The sequence below is a fragment of the Penaeus vannamei genome, chromosome 19 (assembly GCF_042767895.1).
Source record: "Penaeus vannamei isolate JL-2024 chromosome 19, ASM4276789v1, whole genome shotgun sequence".
Taxonomy (NCBI): domain Eukaryota; kingdom Metazoa; phylum Arthropoda; class Malacostraca; order Decapoda; family Penaeidae; genus Penaeus; species Penaeus vannamei.
In genome coordinates, this window is record NC_091567.1 from 29,507,919 (window position 1) to 29,515,418 (window position 7,500).

The window sequence follows — 7,500 nt, forward strand, 5'->3', positions numbered from 1 at the left end:
CTCTCATCCATCACTCCTTCCAAGCTCCCTTCCTCTTTCCTTCCCTTCCTTCTCCCCTTTCCTTCTCCCTCCTTCCACTCCCGTCTCTTCCCCTCACTTCCACCCCCTCACTACTCCCCTCACCTCCCCATCCTTCTCTAATTTCTTTGTCCTTCCGTTTCAGCCCTATTTCTCGCAAGATGTCGAGACCACCCTCTTACCTCCCCACTCCTTCCTGCCTCTCTCCTCCCCCTCTTCCACCTTAATCCCCTTCCTCTCTTCGCCTCCTTCCCCACCCCTTCCTCCCCTCCACCTCCCCACCCCTCCCATCCTTCCCCTCCTTGCCCTCCCTCCAGCCCCATTTCTGCGCAAGACGTCGAGAGCATTTCCCTCCTCTTCCTTTACCTCCCTTCCATTACCCTCACTTCTTTCCCCTCCTTATCCCTCCTCTTCCCACCCCCCTCACCTCCTTCCCTCAATCCTTCCCTCATCTCCCCACCCTCCATCCTTCCCGTCTTGTCCCTCGTTAGCCCCATTTCTCGCAAGACGTCGAGACCATTCCTTCCTCCTTCCACCTTCTGCTCCCACTCCCTCCCTCTCTTCCCTTTCCCCTCTTCCCCATTCCTCCCTCCTCACCCTCCCTCCTCTCACACCTCGCCTTCCTCAGCTCCCCACACTCCATCCTTACACATCACCTGCCCATCCCCAATCCTCCCCACCCTCCACCCTTCCCTCCCCCACTCCTTCCCTCCCCTCCACCCTCTTCCACTCCCTCTTCAGCGCCCACTCCCTCCCACTCCTTCTTCCCTCCCCCTTCCCACTCCCTCCATCTCCACCTGCCCCCACCCCCCATCCCCCCGCCCCTCCACCCTACCCTCTCTCCCTCCCCACCCCCATCTCTCCCTCCCACCCCCATCCTTCCCTTACCCCTCACTCCCCTCCCTCTCTTTCTCCCACCCCCCATCCCCCCTACCCTCCACCCTTCCTCTTCCTTCGCTCCCTCCCCCAGCTCCTCCTTCCTTGCAAGACGTCAGAGACCACCCCCATCCTCTTCCCTCCCCACTCCCTCCCTCCTTATCCCTCTTCACATTTTTCCACTTCTCCTTCCACTCTCTTCCCTCCCCTCCCCTTACCCTCTTTCCGCTCCCTTCCTCTCTTCCCGGCAACCTCCCATCACTCCCCCATACCCCCATCCTTCCCACCCTCACTCCCTCCCTCTCTTTTCTGCCACCCCCCATCCCCCCTACCCTCCACCCTTCCCCTCTCAAGCCCTCCCCCAGCCCTCCTTCCTTTGCAAGACGTCGAGACCACCCCCATCCTCTCCTCCCTCCCCACCCTCCCTCCCTCCTATATCCCTCTTCACACCACTTTCCTTCCACTCCCTTCCTCCCCTCCCCTTACCCTCTTTCCACTCCCTTCCCTCTTCCCCAACCCCCATCCTCCCCCATACCCCCATCCTTCCCAACCCTCACTCCCTCCTCTCTTTTTCCCCACCCCCATCCCCCTATACCCTCCACCTTCCCTCCTCTCGCCCCTCCCCAGCCCTCGCTTCCTTGCAAGACGTCGAGACCACCCCCATCCTCTTCCCTCCCCCACTCCCTCCTCCTTATCCCTCTTCTTCACACCACTTTCCTTCCACTCCTTCCCTCCCCTCCCTTACCCTCTCTTTCCACTCCCTTCCCCTCTCTTCTCCCCAACCCCCATCCTCCCCCATACCCCCATCCTTCCCACCCTCACTCCCTCCCTCTCTTTTCCCCACCCCCCATCCCCCACCCCCACCCTTCCCCACCCTCCTCCCCACCCCCCACCCTTCCCTCCTCGCCCCTCCCCAGCCCTCCTTCCTCGCAAGACGTCCCTCGGTTCCTCGGCCGGAGAACCACACAATCCAAGGCGTTGGCTTGACGTGGCTTATCCAGCTTGGGTTTTTGGAGGATTTAAGTTTATCCTTTTGATCCAATCCTGGTCTTTTGGTCTTTTCATTTGCCTTTGTGCCTTTTTGCGACGTTTCGTTCCCCCTTTTTTCGTTTTTATTTATGCTTTCTTGTTCTTGTTGTTATTATCATTTTTTTTTCTTCGTTTCTGGTTTCTTCTACATGTTTTTTTATTTTATTTATTAACTTTTAAAATTGTTCTTCTACTTTGCCTATTAATTTTTCTTCTTCCTCTTCCTCTTCTTATTCTTATTCTTTTTCTTGTTCTTCTCCTTCTTTTACAATTCATCTTTCTCTCTGTTTTTCTTTCTTTCTTTCTTTTTTCTTTTTCTTGTTACATACTCTAGATGGCCACTGTTCCCTGTTCTCCATTTTTTTCTATTATGATGTAGAAAAAAAAGAGATAGTGATACGAATCAGAATATAAGTATATAAGAATAAGAAAAACTGATAAAGATAAGAAAAGAAAAGAAATAAGAATAAGAAATATAATGAAGAAAAAGATAGAAGAAATAAGAATAAGAAATATAATGAACGAAAAAAAGGCTAAGAAATAAGAACAAGAAATACAACGAAGAAAACAAAAAGAAAATAAATCAGAATAAAATAAATATATAACAAAAAAAAATAGATACAAAAAAAAAAAAAATCAAAAGATACAAAATCAAAAAAAGAAAAAAAACGAGAACAAACAGTCACAACAACAGCAATAACCCCCAAAAAAAAAAGATACAAAAATTAAAAAACAAAAAAACGAGAACAAATAGTCACAACAACGGCAATAGCTTCCCCCCAAAAAAAAAAGGAAAAAAAAAAAATGGCCGACTGAAAAGCACCAGGATTATCCGGTAATCCAATAGGGCCTAATGTCCGGTCCTGCAATTGATCTCCGGTGCAGCGGGAGAAGCCGCCCTCAAAAGGCATATTCCAATTTCCTTCGCTGCTCTCCTCTTGCCTCTCTCTTCATTCTTCGCTTTATTTCTCTTTCGTTCTCCTTTCTTTATTTGTTTTTGTTTTGTTTTTGTTTGTTTGTTTGTTTGTTTCTCTCTCTCTCTCTCTTCATTTTTTTTTTTTTTTACTTCATTCCTCTCTTCATTTCTCTCTCTCCATTTCTTTCGCTTCATTTCTTTCTCTCCATTTTTTTTTTATTCCTCTCTCTTCATTCTTCTCCCTTTATCCTTCTCTTTTTTCTTTCTCTTCGTTCCTCTTTCTTTACCCTTTTCCTCATTCCTCTTTCTTTACTTATCTCTTCTTTCTACTTTCTTCACTCCTTCCTTCATTCCTTTCCTCCTTTGCCTGCTCCTTCTTACGGAAAGGGGTGGAAGGAGGTGTGATAGATGGAGGATAAGGAAAGATTGAGAAGGAGATAATGAAGGAAAAACAAAAAAGAAGAGGGAGATAGGAGAGAGAAAGAAAAAAGGGGGAACAAAGCACAAGAAAAGAAAGGTAAGGAGAGGGAGACAGAGGAGAAAGAGAAGAATAGAAAGAAAGGGGAAGCAAGGAGAGAAAAAGAAAGAGAGAAACAGAGAAGGGCAGACAAACAGACAGACAAAGATACAAAAAATCAGAGCAAGAAAAGGAAAGAGACAGAAACGTAAAGAGAATTAAAGATAATCAGATAAAGAAGAAGAACATATAAAGAGGCAAAAAACAAATCTTTCCGTCTGTTAAGCAAACTAAAAGAGGGGAGAGGAGGAGGGGAGGGGAGGGGAGGAGGGGAGATGAGGGAGGGCTGTGGAGGAGGGAGAGAGAGGGGAAGGGGAAGAGGAGAGAGGAGAGAGGGGGAAGAGGAGGGAGAGGGAGGAGGGAGGAGGAGGGAGGGGAGGCTGTGGAGGAGGGAGGGAGAGAGGAGGAAGGGGGAGAGAGAGAGGGAGAGGGGACAAGGAAAGAAGAGAGAGAAAGGAGAGAGAGAGAGAGAGAGAGAGAGAGAGAGAGAGAGAGAGAGAGAGAGAGAGAGAGAGAGAGAGAGAGAGAGAGAGAGAGAGAGAGAGAGAGAAGGAGAGAGAGACAGAGAGAGAGAGAGAGAGAGAGAGAGAGAGAGAGAGAGAGAGAGAGAGAGAGAGAGAGAGAGAGATAGAGAGAAAGAGAAAAAGAGAGAGAGATCAAAAGCGAGATAGAGAAAGAGAGAGCAACAGCCACGGAGCGAGTGAAGAAAAAAGAAAGAAAAGAAAAAAAAACGAAAAAAAAGAAAACATAAAAAAATATAAAAAAATCGAAAATTGTTGACTCTACGTACGGATAAGATTCTTAAATCTCCTTTGAACGAATGCATCGGTCAAGAGAGGCTTTTTGTCCGGATAATTTTCCCCGGATAATGCCTCTTATCATTAGTTGATTACACGTGCGTTCTCTCGAGGGAGGGGGGAAGGGGGAGGGGTTAAGAGGAGGGAAGGGGAGGGAAAGAGAAGAGGGGAGGGGAGGAGGAAGAGGAGGGGGATTGAGGGGGACAGAGGGAGGGAGGGGGAGGGGAGGGTTAAGAAGGGAGGGGAGGGGTTAGAGGGGATGGAAGGGGAGGGAGGGTTAAGAGGGGATGGAAGGGGAGGGGAGGGAGTGGGGGAAGAGAAGAGAGGGGGGGGAGGAAGGGAGGGAGAGGAGAGGAGATTGAGGGGGACAGAGAGGAGAGGAGAGGAAGGGAGGAGGGAAGGGGAAGGGGAGCGGGAGATGGAGGAGGATTTGGGAGGGCAGAAAGGAGGGAGGAGGAGGGGGGAGGGTTAAGAGGGGAGGGAGGGAGAGAGGAGGGAAGAGGGAGGGGACGGAAGGGAGGGTAGGGGTGAGGGGACAGAGGAAGGAGGGAGGGAGGAGGGGGGGTTACGAAAGAAGGGAAGGGTTAAGAGGGAGGGGAGGGGGAGGGAAGGGAGGGGTTAAGAGTGAGGTTAAGAGGAAAGGGAAGGGTTAAGAGGAGGAGGAAAAGGGGGTTTAAGAAGGGAAGGGAAGGTTAAGAGGGGGAGGGGAGGGGAGAGGTTAAGAGGAAAGGGAAGAAGAAAGGGAGTGGAAAGGAAGAGCGAAGATAGGAAGAAACAGTGGAAGAGGATGGGACGAAGAGCAAGACAGAGGAAAGAGGAGGAAGAAAAACGGAAGAAGAAGTACAAAGATCCGTGAATAAAAAGGGAAAGGGAAAGACCGGCGCTGAAGAGAGGAAGAGAGAAGACAGAAGACAAAGAAGGAAACCAGAAGAGAAAAACAAAACAAGAAGAGGAGAAGGAAAGAAGAAGAGGAAAAAGACAAGAAGATGAGAAGGAAAGAAGAAGAGGAAAAATACAAGAAGAGGAGAAGGAAAGAAGAAGAAGAAGAAAAAGAAAAAGGAGAAGGAAAGAGAAAAAGAAGAAATATAAAGACAAAGATTAGCTATTCGTGGGTGATAAACAGAAAACGGGGAAAAATAGAGCATGATATTTTGGGCAACTTTAATATGCGTTTTTTTAATGCAAATCCGAACATCCGCGGATTCAAGATGGAGGAGGAGGAGAGAGATACGGAAGATAACTGCGAGAAAAGTAGATAGAGAGAAGAAAGAGGACATAGTGGAAAGGGAGAGGAAGATAGGGAAGAGAGATATGGAAGATAGATTGGAGGAGAGAAAAGTAGATAGAGAGAAAAGTAAACACAGAAAAGAAGGAAAAGAGGAGACGAAGAGAGAAACGAGGAAGATTTGAAAGAGAAGAGGATATGCACGAAGAGAGGAAAGAGGAAACAGAGGAAAGAGATAAGAGGGGAGAAAAGGAAGAGAGAAAAGAGATAAGAAGAGAGAGAGAGGAAGATGGGAGAAAAGAAAGAGAGAAAAGAGGAGGAGGAGAGAAAAAGAAAGAGAAGAAAGAAGAGAGACAAGAAACTGAGAAAACCAAACAAAGAAATCAGAATTTAAAGAGACAGAAAGAGGGCAAGAAAGAGAAAGAGACGCTAAAGAGACGAAGAGATAAGGAGACCCAAGACGTTCCCTCCGTCGTCTTGAGAATGCATCGGCTTGGCTTCATTCCTTCGGAGGATTTGCAGGAGTGATCTGGGGGCGATTAGGGTGATCCTGCGTCTTAGTGTGGGAGGGGGGAAGGGGGAGGGAGAGAGAGAATGGGTGGGGGGAAGGGGGGGGGAGTGGGAGGGGGGAGTTGGAGGAAGAATGGGTGGGGGAGGGGAAGAGCAGAAGGTGGAGGAGAAGGGGGGGGAGTGGGAGGAGGGGGAGGAAGGGGGTGGGGGAGGGGGGGAGAAGAAAGGGTGGGGGAAGGGGGAGGGGAGGGAGGGGGGAGGAAGGGAGGAAGGGAGAGAGTGGGAGGAAGGGTAGGGGGAGGTGGAGGGAGAGTGGAGGGATGAGGAGGGGGAGTGGGAGGGTAGGGAGGAAAGGGGGAAGGGGTGAGGGAGGGGGAGGAGAGATTGGGGGAAGGAAGAGGAGGGAGGGGAGGAGGGAGGGAAGGAGGAGGGGAGGGGAGGAGTGGAGAAAGGAGAGAGAGGGGGAGAGAGATTGAGGGGAAGGAGAGAGGGAGGGAGAGAGAGAGAGAGAGAGAGAGAGAGAGAGAGAGAGAGAGAGAGAAGAGAGAGAGAGAGAGAGAGAGAGAGAGAGAGAGAGAGAGAGAGAGAGAGAGAGAGAGAGAGAGAGAGAGAGAGAGAGAGAGAGAGAGAGAGAGAGAGAGAGAGAGAGAGAGAGAGAGAGAGAGAGAAAGAGAGAGAGAGAGAGAGAGAGAGACAGGCAGGCAGACAGAAACAGAGACAGAGAGAGAGACAGAGCGACAGAGAGAGAGGGGGAGGGAGGGAGAGAGGGAGAGAGAGAGAGAGAGAGAGAGAGAGAGAGAGAGAGAGAGAGAGAGAGAGAGAGAGAGAGAGAGAGAGAGAGAGAGAGGGAGGGAGGGAGGGAGGGAGGGAGGGAGGGAGGGAGGGAGGGAGGGAGGGAGGGAGGAAGGAAGGAAGGAAGGAAGAAGAGACATAATATAAAAGGAATAATCATCAATAGAAGAATACACGAGAAAACTTAATCTCAGGCTTTGAAAAAAATAATAATGATTACGATAAAAGTATAGAGAGGCAACATATGACAAATGGAGGGAGAGGGAACACATGATAAAAGATAAAGAAAGAGAAAACATCAATTCAAAACGACTGACAGTTTTGTGAGGTTCGCGACCCTACCCCCCCCCTCCCACCCCCACTTCCTCTCTCACTCCCCCTTCTCCTATCTTCTCTCCTCTCCCTTCCCCCACCGAATCTCCGTCCCTCCTCCTTCGCCACCTTCTCTCCATCCGCCCCCCTTCTCCCACCCTCTCTCCATTACCTCCTTCCATCTCTTCCCTTCTCCCTCCCTCCCCCTTCACTTCTGTTTCTTCCCCTCCCTCCCTTATTCCCACTTTCCTTTCTCCACCCTCCACACTCCACCACCTCCCCAACCTCCTCCATCCTCCACTGTCCACTACCTCCCCCTCCCCCTCCCACCCTCCACAACTTCCCCCTCCATCCTCCCCCACTCCTCCCCCCCACTACCTCCCCATCCACCCTCCACCCTCCACTACCTCCCCCTCCCCTTTTCCCTTCACCGTCCACCCTCCACTACCTCCCCATCCTCCCCCTCCTCCCCCTCCACTACCTCCGCATCCCCCTCTTTCCCCACCCT